General features: G+C 37.8%; 1 protein-coding gene and 1 long non-coding RNA gene across 13 annotated transcripts in view; one reads left to right on the forward strand and one right to left on the reverse strand.

Annotated features, from left to right (window-relative positions):
• Positions 1–16,132, forward strand: part of Etl4 (enhancer trap locus 4) — a 900,329-nt gene that overhangs the window by 403,307 nt on the left and 480,890 nt on the right. The window lies entirely within an intron of this gene.
• Positions 1–16,132, reverse strand: part of Gm17171 — a 34,786-nt gene that overhangs the window by 15,040 nt on the left and 3,614 nt on the right. The window contains exons 2-4 of one of the 3 annotated variants that reach the window (XR_003953994.1): positions 11,290–11,357; positions 10,669–10,857; positions 8,748–8,827 (exon numbers count right to left, since the gene is read on the reverse strand). This is a non-coding gene — a long non-coding RNA (predicted gene 17171). The remainder of the gene's footprint in view (positions 1–8,747; positions 8,828–10,668; positions 10,858–11,289; positions 11,358–16,132) is intronic. The other 2 variants (XR_003953995.1, XR_003953996.1) reach the window with 2 other exon arrangements.

Below are 16,132 nucleotides of genomic sequence, written 5' to 3' on the forward strand. Positions count from 1 at the left end.
AGAAAATGGACAAAAAGGGCAAGAGGACAAGGGTGGGTGGGAAAGGGAACATACAGATTATATATGAAAATGCCATGGTGAAACTTGTGACTTTGTATGCTAAGTCAAAAAGTAATATCAGTAAGAGAAAGTGGTTTTGTTGTGAGATCACTGACAACTTTTGAAATGTGTATTCAAAGGAGGAAATGAAAAGTTTTAAACCCAATAAATACATAAGGAAATTTAAGAACTTTTTTAATTTCTAGAAAATACCATAAAAATACAGAAAGTGGTCATTGAGCATTACAGTGTTGTGTTCATCCTTGTAAATTTGTGTATGCAGTATCATATATGTGTTATATGTACATATGTGTACAATATAAGATATATTGACTTATTTTTATGGACAAGATACATGAATATTAGCACAGAGTGGTAGGACTCTATTGAAGTAAAGGTGGAATAAAATCAGTATCAAACTATGTAGATTGTATAAAACTAGATCTAGTAGTGCAGACTAATGAAAACAGAACAAAGGAATTAATAATGGGACACATATTCATCTTGAACAAGATCGTAAGGAAAATAGAAAAGAAAAAACAAGCAGAAAACACTTAGAAAACAATGACAGATGTAAACATAACTCTATTAATAAAGGTATTAAATATACCTCAGCTAAACTGAATGAACATAGCTGAATATTTGGGTGCACCTGAATGTGGACCTAGCTTTCATATCTCTTTATAGATGGTTGTGAGCCACCATGTGGTTGCTGGGAATTGAACTCAGAACCTCTGGAAGAGCAGCCAGTGCTTGTAACCACTGAGTCATCTCTCCATCCCTGCAGCCTCTTAAATAAACTTGTAGTAGTAGAATTGGCACATTGTGGATAACTACATAACACGGTCCAGGAGAATGCTACACTCCTTTTCCAGGTGGTCGCATCTTTGTCCGTCAGCAGTGGTATGTGAGCATCCCACTCACTCTACATTTGCATAGCACTTGGTGTTGTATTTATGACTTCAGGCATCCTCATGAGAATTTAATTTGCATTTTCTTAATGAGCAATGAGTAGAGCATCCAGTGTTCACTGGCAATTTCTAAATCTCACTTAATGAATTGCTGCCAAATATTTTACCCATTTATAATGATTCATAAGTGTTACCTGTATATTATAGTTGTTAAGTGCTCGATGACTTATCTGTTTTAGAAAATATGCTTAGATCTGTACCTTATCTATGCATTTCTAGAAGTGTAACTTTTGAAGAAAAAATACAAGTTTCTTATGAAGTATAATTTTTAAAAGATTCTTCTATGATTCTCTAATCTCATAGCCTAAAATATATTTTCTTTTGATACAGAGCGCTCTGTGTATCCCTGGCTGGCCTGGAGCTCACTTTTACCTTTAGACCAGGCTGACCACGAACTCACAGAAGTCCACTTGAAGGCATATGCCACCACTCCTGACATCGTCTGAAAATTACTGATTTAACCGAGGTTTTCTCCTCTGTTTCTTTTAAATGTCTTAAGTTTGGATGCTTCGCTTTTGTTTTTAATCTGTTTTGAACAAGCATTTGTCTTTGCTGCCGAGTAAGGATCCAGGCTTATGTGTTTCCCTGAAAAGCCCAATTATTCTAGTTCAATTTGCTGTAATTACCCTTTGCCCACTTATTTGCTCCGGTATATTTTTCAAAGCCAAATGCTCATGGGCATGTGGATCTGTATCTGGAGTTTTTAATCGTTATCCATTGACTTTTACACTATTCTCATTCATTGTAAAAATTGACCATTCTAGGTCTTTTACATTTTACGTTTTAGGATTCTCTTTCCAGTTTCTCTATCCAGGCTGGATGGGGTTATAGTTGGATATACAGCAGATCTCCAGAACTGAGGAAAATTGAAGGCAACGGAATTTGAGTTTCCAACCTATAAGCACAGTGTGTCTGCATTAGTGTGCTGGTGTCTTCCTCAGTTTCCCTAGACAAAGTTTTGAGGTTGCTGTGCAAGATGTGCATGTGTTTTGTGATAGCTGCCTCCACATATGTTACATGTTTGGTTCTATGATGGAATATAGTTTTGAATTTTATTTTCAAGTCCCCTTTGACAAGTAATTAATTTCATATTTTCATTTCACCTCCTGAGAACTTGCTAAACTTGCTTCCCATGCTCAAGTTCTTTATTATAGACTCTTTGGGGTTTTCTTCATGAACAATCTTGTTGTCCATGAGTATAAATGGTTTTATGTCTTGTTGTCCATGAGTATAAATGGTTTTATGTTTTCCTTTCTAATCTGAGTACCTTTTGTTTCTTTTTATTTGTTTTGTTGTTGTAGGAATAGTAAAAGCAAGCAATTCTGTCTCTCTCTCTCTCTCTCTCCCTCTCTCTCTCTCTCTGTCTCTCTCTGTCTCTCTCTGTCTCTCTCTGTCTCTCTCTCCAGGCTGAAGGCAGTCGGTCCATCAGTGAGGTGTTTGCCTTGGTTTTGTAATCAAGGGTGTTGTTTATCAGATTTAGAAGCTTGCTTTTATTCCTAGATGACTGAGAAATTTGATTATAAATGAATGGTAAATTTAGTAGAATTTTGTATCTTCTTACTAAGGCTATTTTTCTTTCTTTGCACTGGTCTTACCTATCACAAGCTAGCTTCAAACTCATTATGTAGCCAAGGAACATTTGGTCTTCCTGCCTGTATCTCTGGGCAACTGAGAGTACAGGCCTAAGCTGTTCTGCCCATCCATCCCTGGGCCCATGTGTGATAGGCAAGCATGCTACCAACTTAGCTAAATCGACAGCAGTCTGCTTTTCCATCTTGCATGTATTTGTAGGGTTCCATGATGTAATGTGAAACATGTACAGTCATGCTGATCAACTTGAGGTGATTAGCACCCCTTTATCCACTTGTCATTAATTGTATTGAGATCCTGAATTCCTGTGGCCTAATAGAATTTATGTAAATTATTTTGTAAGCTACAGTCACTCTGAAGTGCTGTCAAACGTTGAAATATATTTCTTCTCATTATTTTGTGACCTCTTTTCTGGCTTTTCTCTGCCCTTCCTTACCAGTGAATACTATCCAACCTTCAATGGAACCAATCTCTTACCTAAGTTTTGCCTTTGTCTGAGTAGTAGTTTACTTGCTATAATGTAGCCTGGTTCCATGTTGCCTCAAATCATGGGATTTCATTCTTGTGTAATATGATTTCATAAAATGAGTTAAAATGTCTCCTCCTTCTGTCCTGAAAGAACATTGGTAGTATTTGTGTGAATTTTTCCAGATTGGGGAAAGAGCATGAATTCACCAAAGAAACAATGTCAGCCTGGAGGTTTCATCTTTGTAATGTTTTTCACCATTAACTCAATCCCTTTGCTTGCTTGCTTCCTTGCTTGCTTGGTTGGATCCTTAGTTCTTAGATGATTTCTTACCATGTGTCATAGCTAGCTTCAGCTGTCAAGTTGACACAACCCATAGATACTTGGGAGGAAGAAACTTCAGTTAAGGAATTACCTCCATAAGATGTGGCTCAGGCTGGCTTAGAACTTGTGATCGTTCAGCCTCTGCCCCCTGACTGCTAGCATCACAGGCATGGCAGCACCACTCTCAATCAGAAGAAAGACTCAGCTCATTTTATGTCTATTGCTTGTACCTTCTATAACAAGCTGGCAGTTTCTATCTTTAAACCAACTTGTATATTTGCACTAAGTTGTAAAGATTATTAGTATAACTGTTCGTAATCGTTCCTTTACATTGTGGTATCTTAGTTCATCCCCAGTTATGGTAGACTGTTGTTTTTCTTTTTTCTCAGTCCTGGTTGAGTCTTGAACATATTATTGATCCTTCCATGCATCAAGCTTTAGGTTGTACTAATATTTTCCCCCATTGATTTCCCTTGTCTATCTACTATATTGGTTTCTGTTTTGTATTGCTTCGTGATTACTGATTTGTTTGTTTATTTCTTGGCATTGTGCATTGGCCTGCATAGCCTGTGTTCCAGAACCCTAGCTAGAGGCAGCAAGGGAATGAAAAGAGGACAGACACACATACAGTGAAGCTGTGGTCAGGTGGGGTTCTCTAACCCATACTGCCTCTACAACCTGGAACCTCAGTGTGTTCTCAGTACATCACAGGGGTGCAGGGGAGAAGGATGGCTATTCTGGGGAGGAGATCTCTGTGGGTAAACAGTAGCCACAGTTGATAGTCTTTACACACTGATTTATAAGCACTCATATTTGGTCTACTGAGAAATGCTTTGCATCCCTCTCGAGCCTGGCCATATAGGTAATGGCTTTGCCAGTTAACCACTGGTTCTGACTGACTGGTTATGGAGTCCTCCACAGGTCATGCCAATTCAAACACATATTTGCTCCTGGTTTCATTTGCAGCCTGGCTCGTAGCACTGGGAATCCAATCTCTGGCCTTGCATGTGATAAACAAATACTTTACCTCTCATCTGTAACCTTAGCCCTTTTCTATTTAACTTGAGCCTAGGTAGACCTCAAATGTCCAGTCCTCCTGCCTCAGTCCCCCAAGTTGTTGGAATTACAGATATGTGACAACTTACCCACTTCATGCATAGTTTAGACTGAATCTTTTGTAAAGTAGTATCCTGGCTTACATTATGATGTGAGGCCTAGGTGTTGTCAAACCAGACACTTTATGTGGCGTCACCTCATCCATGTTGTCCCTTACCATTAAGCCTCAGAAACATTTGCCTGATGTCAACACACCACATTCTTATTTTCATCCTATTCAAAGCATTTACTGATTTCGTGTTTCTCCTTTGTGAGAGTGAGGTGGGGTAGGTAGAGTAGGGAGGTATTTAGATGATTGTTGCTTAACTTCCAAATATTTGAGCATTGTTCAAGCGTCTCTGTTACTGGTTTCTAATTTAATTCCATTAACCAGAAAAAAATTCTCCACGTGTCTTTCTATCTCTATATCTCAGGCAATTTCTCCTCTGACATTTTGTTACACGTTAGCCTCTCAGAGCTGCGAACTGTGTCTTCTCACCTCCGAATGACCACCAAGCTCTGCTGTGCTATCCCCTCATGCACTCTGACCTGGAAACTCCAGTCAGTAACCTGGAGCTATGTTGAGCTTAACTCATTTTTGGTTTTTTGGTTTTTTTTGAATCCTCAGAGCAATCACTGTGCTGCAGATCATACAACAATTGTTTTCCATCCTGTGCTTCTTTTCCTAGTACTTAATGGAGAAGAGTAATTGCCCTCCCTTTTACTTAGCTATTGCTGCAAGCAAGTTGGGAACTATCTAAGTCAATTATGTTACCTCAAATAGCAAGGAATAGAAAAATACAACATTAAAATGTGTCGCTTTCTGTAGTGAAAGTAATATAAGGCACCCATAAATATATTTTATAAAAGGTGTACAGTGTATAGAATATTATGAAAAATGATTTAAAAAATAAATCATCTAATAAGAAAACTGGAAAATGTACAATGCAAATTGATATATATAAAACTAGATGATATAAATGTCCTTGCAGATCTAATAAAATTTTAATAGTTTGGGTTATGCACAAAATTTGAAAAATAGGTATAATATTTGCTTACAACAACAAGGGTCTAAGGATATCTTATGTAAATAAATAAATGTTGTTGTTGTTGTTGTTGGAGTAGAACACATTCCATGGCGCATGTGTGAGGGACAGAGGAATCGAGTTGGAGTCAGTTCTCTTCTACCTTTATATGTGTTTGGAGGGATTTATCTCAAGTCACTTGTGCAACAAATGCCTTTATCCAGTAAGCCATCCTGTTCGCCCCTGATATACATCTGAATATGATTTGATGTATCCCAAAATATCGTTATGTACAACAGCACTGTGATTTGTGTAGTGTCAAATAGCACAATCTCTGTGAAGAGACTGTGACTACATTGTGAGTATCTAACAGTAACTACCTGGCTATATTCTCTTTCTCTGAGCTCAGGTTCCTTATCCATATAATAACAGTATCCACATTGTATAGAAAAGACTGAACATGTTAAAAAAAAAAAAGTCCCAGGGACAGTGGAAGTGGCTGATCCTATGGTTTGAACGTGAAATGTGCTCTCCCAACACACTCTCTCTCTCTCTCTCACACACACACAATACACACACACACACACACACACACACACATACCATAGGCTCATGTGTTTGAACATTTAGTTTACAGCTGGTGGCTGTGTTTGGGGAGGCTATTGAACATCTAGCTGCAGGAACAGGGCTGGTCACAGTGTACAAGTCTTTGAAGGTTATTGCTCCTTTCTGCCATTCACTCTGTCATGACCAGAAGGCCATCTGAGGAACTCCTATTGCCCTAGAGCATACCTTCTGTGCTATGATGGTCTGAAATCCTGAACCAAATGTGACTTTCTCCCTTGAGTTGCATCTGTACGTTATTGTGTCACAGTAATGATCACAGTAACTAATACAGTTGGCTTCTCACATGTGTGAACACACATTAGCTATTTTTATGTTCATTTGCCCTTACTTGTTTACATAAAAAGATATAGCACATGGGTAGAGAAATAGATAATGAAAGAGAATCAAGAAAAGATTTTTAATAAACATGACTAATAACTTTTGATCTCTGGGGAAGAGTCTACATGTTCATCAAGTGGAGACTGAGATGAACTTATTCATATTCATTGTAAGATGTTTGTGCCATGTCTACACCTACAAAGTGAAAATTAGTTATGCTGTATCAGAGACTCTCATATCTAGAAATCACAATACCACAGTGTACCCCAGGCTTAATGCCAAAACTTAAGGCACTCATCAATGGGATCATTTCATGGCCTACATAAAAATTTAAAGGAAAATTAAAGTACACATACATATTGTGAAGCTATGAAGAAATTAAGCCAATCACTGAGACTAAGTTGAGGCATGCTGGCATATCTGGGTTCAAAGGCAACCAGATACATTCAGGGTGATGTGGGACATGACTTCCAAAGGATACAAAAGTATTCAAAAGGATACAAAAAGGTGTGTCCTTTGTGTTGTCTTTATGTTTACATTTTCCTTACATCACTTCTTGGTTTGCAGTATTTCAAATCCTTTTAAAATTTTCTGAAGAGTTATCCTAAAATCTACACCACTGATATTTGTGGTCTATCAATAGTTTCCTGCTTCCATAAATAAGTGTTTTGTTTTACATTTTATAATTTAGTGCTGTAAAACGAACTTCTTGTTTTCTCCTAGGAAATATTTCAAGTTATAAATACCCCCATGAAGATCCTTTCCAGAAAGCAAGCTTTCAGTGGGTTGGAATTACGGGTCCCCTGAGGACATAAAGATGAGCCCAGGAAGCAGGAAGATGTAGGAGCTGAGGGCGTTAAATGGCATTAAAGTATAATGAAGAATAAACTTCTACTTCAGAATTTTCCTAGTTGCTCACAATGCTTACATTTTTTTTTGTCTACGTTTTTGTAAGGAAACAAAGAATCTTATCATCCATATCATCTCAGATCAGAGAAACAAGCATCTAAAAGGAAGCTCTTGAGGGCCTTGGGTACGATAGCAACTTAAAAATGTATAGAAAGAGAAATGGGTCAAACCAAAATGCTTCTTTTTTTACATAAATATCAAAGGTGCTTTGATTGTGAATATGAGTCTGCAGAGATATAAGGGCTGTGTTCCCAAATAATGAATGGTATGAACGATTTCATGATCCTTGAAGAGCATCCAGAGGACAGAATGAACTTTTTTTCATTCACAAAGATGAGAGCACAGGGTGCTCAGTGAATGTTTAGCTTCTCAAGAGAAATAGAACACTACAGTCCAGAAGTTTCTGGAAAATAACTCAGGGTAAACTTTGGAAAGTTGGGTCTGAAGGACCTGCTGTCAGGGATTCTGGGGTGATAGGGGAGATTTCTTCCTCCTTATAAAAAGAATTTGTTGAATCTCCCAAGAAACAAATGTCTCCATAAACTGCCATGCCCAATACAGGGACTTAAGAGATCAGGAAATGACATCTGGAGAGTCATTTTCAGGGGTAGAGATTAGCTCTGCTCAGCTAGAGAGCATGTGTACTGCTACTTGGAATGGATTGGGATCTACCTAGGTGTTGTAGTATGTTTTGTCACACTGTGATATCCAAGATTTTGTTGTTTACTTGAAAAACTTTCTTCTAGTTGTGGTGTGTCTCAGCCTTAGTACACACCTTTAATCCCAACAGTGAAGGTAAGGTTAGTTTGTAGAAGGAAGAACCCAGGTTTGAAAGTGATGTCTAATTAAGTGGCAGACAAAGTGATGAATCAGAGAAAGATTTGACAGAACAGGATATGGCCAACTTTCACAAAAACAAAGGAGAAAGAGAGGTGACTTAAAAACAAACAGCACAAAGAAAAAAGGCAGCTTTGCTAGGACAGGTATAGAGACAGGTTGCAGAGAGAGAACAAGCTAGATACAGGTGAAGACAACAATCTAGAGAATGAGAAGGAGCCAGGAGATTAGAACATATTCCTAAATGTAGTATGAGGCCAAAGAGAGAAATTCAGCCAAAAGCTAAAAGAAGCCAAATTCAATCATTCAGCGCGAAGAGGAATTTTGATCCAGAACAGCTGACTTGAACAAACCAGCCAGAGTTCAGACAGAACTAGGAAGAGGTATTCTTATTCAACAGTAAGTCTCAGAAACTGAGAGCATTCTAGGCCTAGACAATAATATACAAAGTCTAGAAGCTTCCAGGACTAGGTCTAGCTTAGCAGATGGAGTCATTAAGCTCTTGAGGTGACAATTACCTCTGCAGAAAAAGAGTTATTTTTATACCTGGGAGACCATTAGATCATGCCTCTGAGTGTCCACCATCTGTTTCCTACCATGAGGGACAAACTTCTGCAAAAGTGAACCTAAAAAAATAAAAATAAATAAATAAATAAATAAATAAATAAATAATCTGTCTTCCTTAAGGCATCCCCCCCCCAACATCTTGTCTCGTGACAAGGCCATGACTAGCACAATTGACAGAATGTGTGAGAGAAATAAAGAAAGACAATGATTTCAGAGGCTTCATTCCTTGAGGCATAGAGAGGAAACTGGCTAATAATGATTATGAAGATTCTATCTTCAAGCCCTCTGGCCCAAAAAGTTATTTTCAAAGTCTTCATTGGGCTGTTTGATTTTTAGTTAGTCTAAGACCATGCCCGAAAGGGCTAGTATGAAATATATTTGTTAAAGTTAGAGAGAGAAGGAGGTCACTTCCCAAACCAAATGATTGCATCATGACTTTGGCATTGTCACAGTGTGACAAAGCAAGAAGGTGTGCTGAGATGTGCTGGCAGCCATAGTGAGACCTCAGAAGGAGAACCACATCATGTGTCTGGTGGTAGAATAACAGACAAGTTCTCTTGCTATGGTGGCCAGATGGCATTAGCAGCCAAGCCCAATAACCTGAGCTCAATCCCAGAACTCACCTGAGTAATGCCAGATATTCCAACAGCAACAACAACACGGTTAACTACACATGTGCTCTGCCACCAAGAAACACTTCAAACTTGAAGATACTTTTCCTCTGTGTGTGTGTGTGTGTGTGTGTGTGCGCGCGTGCACGTGTACACACACACACACACACACACACACACACACACACACACACACACACATGAGCATGCATACAGATACATATGCAGGTTGGAAGACAATTTACAGGAGTTGGTTCTCTGCTTCCACTATGAGGGTCCCAAGCATTAAACCCACATTGTCAGACTTGGCAGCAAGCACCTTTATCTACTGAGCCATCTCTCTGGCCATACTTTTTTATTGTGATAAAATATATAAAACATCAAATATTATTTTGTTCACTCTAACGTTCAAAGTTCCATGGCTTTAGGTCTTCAGATTGTGCAACCATTGCTATCCTCCATCTCCAGAATATTTAATATTCTTCAACTAAAACTCTCCTTATTTCCTTTCCTGTCCCCTAAAACTCACAATGATTTCTTCCCCCATAAATCTCTTTCAGCTACGCAATTACATAGACCTATATGGTATTTGTCTTGGGCAGCTTCATCATTCCACTTGGAGAAAAATGTCCTCAAAATTATCCATACTTTAACATATATGTCAGAACTCCCATCTCTTTAAGGTAGATAATACTTCATTGCTTACATGGAATATATACATATATATTCTTTATCCAGTCACCTCTCATTGAATTCTTGAGATCCCCGTATGTTTTTTGTATATTTTGATAGCATTCCTGTGTACATGGTTTCCCAGCTACCTATTCTAGTCCCTGCTCTTTCTTGAGCATAAATCCAGAAAAAAACTCCTAAATGACATCAATTTGCTTGATTAATTAGTTCAGAAACCGCCACACCACTTCTCCTGGTGGCAGTGCCATTTTGCAGTCTTTCCATCAGTGAATACATACTCCAGTTTTTATGCTTCCTCTCAACTCATTACTTTTGAATTTGTGTCGGCATTCTTTTTCATCCTCAACCCTAGTGAGCATGAAGTGTCACTCAGCACAATGTTGACTTGTGGTTCCTTAATAATAAGGATTTCAAGTGGTTGCTTATGTGTTTATGAGCCTGGAACAACTGTAAAGATTTATGATTTCATAGTCCAAGAATTTTCTTCTTTCTCTATATATTTGACTTATGTATAACGTATGTGTATAGTTCAATAGGACTATATATAAGGATAATATAGGGAAAATGTGACTTTTAGCGATGTTTCAAACACTCACATTTCCCCTGATGATGGACCAGGTGCATGATTTTCAAGGTGTTTAAGGAATATGACTTCTTCTTTACTATCCATGCTTACACATGAAGGCTTTTCGCAGACTCTTAGCACATTTTTGGTTCTATTCAACTTTACTCTCTCCTTGATTTCCTATTATCCCTGCCATCATTAAGTTAGCACATTTTAAAACCTGTGGAAACCAGAAAGGAATCTTATCAGAGCCACAGAAAACAGTAGGTTATTTGTTGGTTTGTGACCTGTAGTTGAATTAAATGTCGCCCCGCATTTTACCAAGCACCTGCTAGTTAAGGACCAGCCCCTGCTTTGTTCTTTCTATTTTAAGATTTTGCTCTATTGATCTGGACATTTATGTGCATTTGATGCTTTGTAGTTAAAAGCAAGCGACTGTCACCTCTTTAAATTACAATGAGAGAAGAAATACACTTGCCTTTGTAAGGGCTGAAGGGCTGCTTAAAAATCCCAACATTGTCTTTCTCCTTAGGAGCAGGAAAAGAATTTTAGCAACTGAGTCTTTTGCATTCTAAAGTAGGTAAAAGGTCATACCCTCTTGGTCAGGCTCAGAGGTATTTAAATCTCACCTGAATACAGTATCATTACTTACAAGTAACGATGAATTAAGGCATCCAATGTTTTCAGGTGTCTGTGTTGAAATGATATGCTCTAGTACACCTGTAGACACAAGAAGAAATAGTACATCTTTACTTCAGAATTCTACTCTGAAAATAGAAAAAAAAATTGATTTGTACTCAAAGCTAACAAAATTCTTAAAACAGTACATGGGAATCACACTGTGATTATAGAGTTTCAGCCCCCACCACAACCTGGCTGTCTAACACATTTTTTGGTACAATTTTCCAGACAGTTTCCAACTCCTCTTGTTGGTTCAGATAAGTCATTCACTCTTCTATGTATGGGAGTGTTTTGCAATAAAAGGAAAGAAAGAAAAACCCTTCTTGGCATTGACAATTTTATAGCATAATGAAGCACATCCTAAATGATTTTAAGATTCCTTTACAATGTAGAAGCACAGATGGGTGGCCTCGTGGTGTAAAGCAACTTGTATTGAAAGCATTAAAAATGTTTCTTGAAGGATTCTTAGAAACTGGAGTGGTATATCAAGAAGTCTTTGTGCCACATTTAAGTAGGAAGTTGAGGAATCTGACCTCGGAAGCCTCTGTCTTGTAGCTGAGAAAAAAGAAATGTTGCAAGTCAAGCTCAGCCAGTGATATCCAGCACTCCAGAGGGTTTCTCTAGATTGTTCTGTCTTCACCTGTGTCTAGCTTGCTCTCTCTCTGCAACCTGTCTCTATACCTGTCCTAGCAAAGCTGCCTTTTTTCTTTGTGCTGTTTGTTAAGTCAGCTCTTTCTCCTCTATTTTTGTGAGAGTTGGCCATAGCCTGTTCCATTAATAAGTTGCAAAAGCATGCTGAAATATAGATTGTCAAATAGTATTGTGTATAGTTATGTTAGATTCAGCATTGGCTGTTTGTGGAACTGAATCTTACCTCAAGCCACTAAATGATTTAATATCCAAATTTTTGGATGATGTAAATTTCAGAAATTGTTCACACCTAGGTTGAGAGTCATAACACAGAAGTTCACCCATCCAAAGTGTGGGGAAAAGAATCCATATTGCAGACAGTACTTGGGGAGACAAAAAAAATCTGAATAAAATTCACAAAACTATTTTAAATGGCTGCTACAGAATGGAACTCACCATACAGCACATGTCCAACTGTGTGTTTTTGTAATAAAGCTTTATTGAAACACAGCCTTACTCACTGATTTACATTTTTGTCTGTGACTGTTTCCATGTGCAAAGCTTAATTACTGGGCAGAGATCATTCTTCTTGGAAGGAATAAAATATCTACTCTATGTCTCTTTATAGAAAAAAAATTGCCCAGTCAGTCAGGGACGGTGCCCTGAGCAGAGCTTGGGCACAAACTCCACAGCCAGCCCTACAACACACAGAGTCAGCTCCACTCCCAGGTGCTCTAACACACCCGGGATCCCAGGAGCTTGGTCACACCAGGAACTCAGGGTCTCAGAGGAAGCTTGACTGCCAAGAACTCTGACATACCCAGAATCTCAGCATCACAGGATCCCAGAATCAAAGTATCACAAAGAAAGCTGGACTCTAAGGAGTTCTGACTCAACTGGGATTACAGGCAGGACAGGCTCCAATCAGATATATTGAGGGCAGGGAGCACTTGAGATAATCAGATGGCAGGAGGCAAGTGTAAGAAAAGAAGCAACAGAAACAAAGGTTATTTGGCATCATCAGAATCCAACTCTCACTCCATAGCAACTCTTGGATACACCATCACACCAGAAAAGCAAGGTATGGATCTAAAGTCACTCCTCATGATGATGATGAAGGACTATAAGAACATAAATAACTTCCTTAAAGAAATACAGGAAAACACGGGTAAAAAAGGTAGAAACCATTAAAGAGGAAACTCAAAAACTTAGAATTAGAATTAGAGGAAACACACACCTGAACAGGTGAAAGATTTGAAGAAAACCATCCAGGATCTAAAAATGGAAGTAGAAACAATAAAGAAATCACAAAGGGAAACAACTCTGGAGACAGAAAACCTAGGAGAGAACACAGGAGCCACAGATGCAAGCAAGCATCACCAACAGAATACGAGAGATGGAAGAGAGAATCTCAGGTGCAGAAGATACCATAGAAAACATTGACACAATAATCAAAGAAAATGTGAAATGCAAAAAGATACTAACCCAAGATATCCAAGAAATCCAGGACACAATGAGAAGCCCAAACCTAAGGATGATAGATATAGACAAGAAAGAAGATTTCCAATTTAAATGGCCAGTAATATCTTCAATAAAATTCTAGAAGAAATCTTCCCCAACCTAAACAAAGAGATTCCCATGAACAAACAAGAAGCCTACAAAACTCCAAATAATTTGCACCTGAAAAGAAATTCCTCCTGTCACATAATAAGCAAAACACCAAATGCACAAAACAGGAAAGAATATTAAAAGCAGTAAGGGAAAAAGTTCAAGTAACATATAAAGGCAGACCTAACAGAATTATACCTGACTTCTCACCAGAGACTATGAAAGCCAGAATATCCTGGGCAGATGACCACAGACCCTAAGAGATCACAAATACCAGCCCAGGCTACTATACTCAGCAAAATTCTCAATTAGCATAGATGGAGAATACAAGACATTCCATGACAAAATCAAATTTACAGAATATCTTTCCACAAATGCAACACTTCATAAGATAATAAAGGGAAAACACCAACACCAGGAGGGAAACTATGCTCAAGAAAAAGCAAGAAAGTAATCTTTCAACAAACCTAAAAGAAGATAGCCACATAAACAGAATTCTGACTCTAACAACAAAAATAACAGGGAGCAACAATGACTTTTCCTTAATATCTCTTAATATTACTGGATATTATTCTCCAATAAAAAGACATAGACTAACAGACTGGTTACATAAACAGAACCCAACATTATGCTGCATAAAGGAAACCCACCTCAGTGACAAAGACAGATACTACCTCAGACCGAGTAAAATGCTGAAAAACAATTTTCCAAGCAAATGGTCCCAAGAAAAAAGCTGGACTAGACATTCTAATATTGAATAAAATTGGCTTTCAACCTACAGTTATAAAAAAAAAAGATAAGAAATGCCAATGCATTCTCATCAAAGATCAAGTTTATCAAGATGAACTCCAAAATTGACCATATAATCGGTCACAAAATAGGCCTCACAGATACAAAAATATTTAAAGAATCCCATGCATCCTATCAGATCAAAATGGACTAAGGCTGATCTTCAATAACAACATAAATAATAGAAAGTCCACATGCACATAGAAGCCTACCAACACTCTACACAATGATCACTCTGTCAAGGAAGAAATAAAGAAATTAAAGTCTTTTTAGAGTTTAATGAAAATGAAGCCACAACATACCCAAACTTATGGGACACAATGATAGCAGTCTAAAACAGAAAACTCATAGCTCTGAGTGCCTCCATAAAGAATCTGGAGAAAGCATACACTAGCAGCTTTACAGAGTATCTGAAAGCTCTAGAACAAAAATAAGCAAATTCACCCAAGAGGTGTAGACAGAAGGAAATAATCAAACTCAGGGCTGAAATCAATCAAATAGAAAGAAAAAGAACTATGCAAAGAATCAACCAAACCAGGAGCTGGTTCTTTGAGAAAATCAACAAGATAGACAAACCCTTAGCCAGACTAACTAGAGGGCACAGGGACAGTATCCTAATTAATAAAATCAGAAATGAAAAAGGAGACATAACAACAGAACCTGAGGAAATCCAAAAAAAATCATTAGATCCTACTACAAAAGCCTTTATTCAACAATACTGGAAAACCTGGATGAAATAAACAATTTCTAGACAAATACCAGGTACCAAAGTTAAATCAGGGTCAGATTAATGATCTAGACAGTCCCATATTGCCTAAAGAAACAGAAACAGTCATCAGTAGACACCCAACCAAAAAAGCCCAGGAGCAGATAGGTTTAGTGCAGAGTTCTATCAGACCTTCAAAGAGGACCAAATTCCAATAGTCCTCAAAATAATCCACAAAATAGAAACAGAAGGCACTTTACCCAACTCGTTCTGTAAAGCCACAATTACTCTGATATCTGAACCACACAAAGACCCAAAAAAGAAAGAGAACTTCAGACCAATTTCCCTAATGAATATCGATACAAAAATACTCAATGACATTCTCACAAACCGAATCCAAGAACACATCAAAGTTATCATCCATCATGATCAAGTAGGCTTCATCCCAGGGATGCAGAGATGGTTCAATATATGGAAATCCATCAACATAAAAAAATATAAACAAACTCAAAGACAAAAACCACATGATCATCTTATTAGGTGCTGAGAAAGTATTTGACAAAATCCAATACACATTCATGATAAAATTCTTGGAAAGATCAGAAATTCAAGGCCCATACCTAAACATAGTAAAAGCAATATACAGCAAACCAGTAGCCAACATCAAAATAAATGGAGAGAACCTTGAAGCAATTCCACTAAAATCAGGGACTCAGCAAGGCTGCCCACTCTCTCCCTACCTATTCAATATAGTGATTGAAGTCCTAGCCAGAGCAATTAGACAACAAAAGGAGATCAAAGGGATACAAGCTGGAAAGGAAGAAGTCAAAATATCACAATTTGCAGATGATATGATAGTATATATAAGTGACCCGAAAAATTCCACCAAAGAACTCCTAAACCTGATAAACAACTTCAGCAAAGTGGCTGGAAATAAAATTAAATCAAACAAATCAGTGGCCTTCCTCTAGACAAAGGATAAACAGGCTGAGAGAGAAATTAGAGAAATAACACCCTTCACAATACTCAAAAATAATATAAAATATCTTTGTGTGAATCTAACTAAGGAAGTGGAAGATCT

This window comes from Mus musculus, chromosome 2 (assembly GCF_000001635.26).
Source record: "Mus musculus strain C57BL/6J chromosome 2, GRCm38.p6 C57BL/6J".
Classification (NCBI taxonomy): domain Eukaryota; kingdom Metazoa; phylum Chordata; class Mammalia; order Rodentia; family Muridae; genus Mus; species Mus musculus.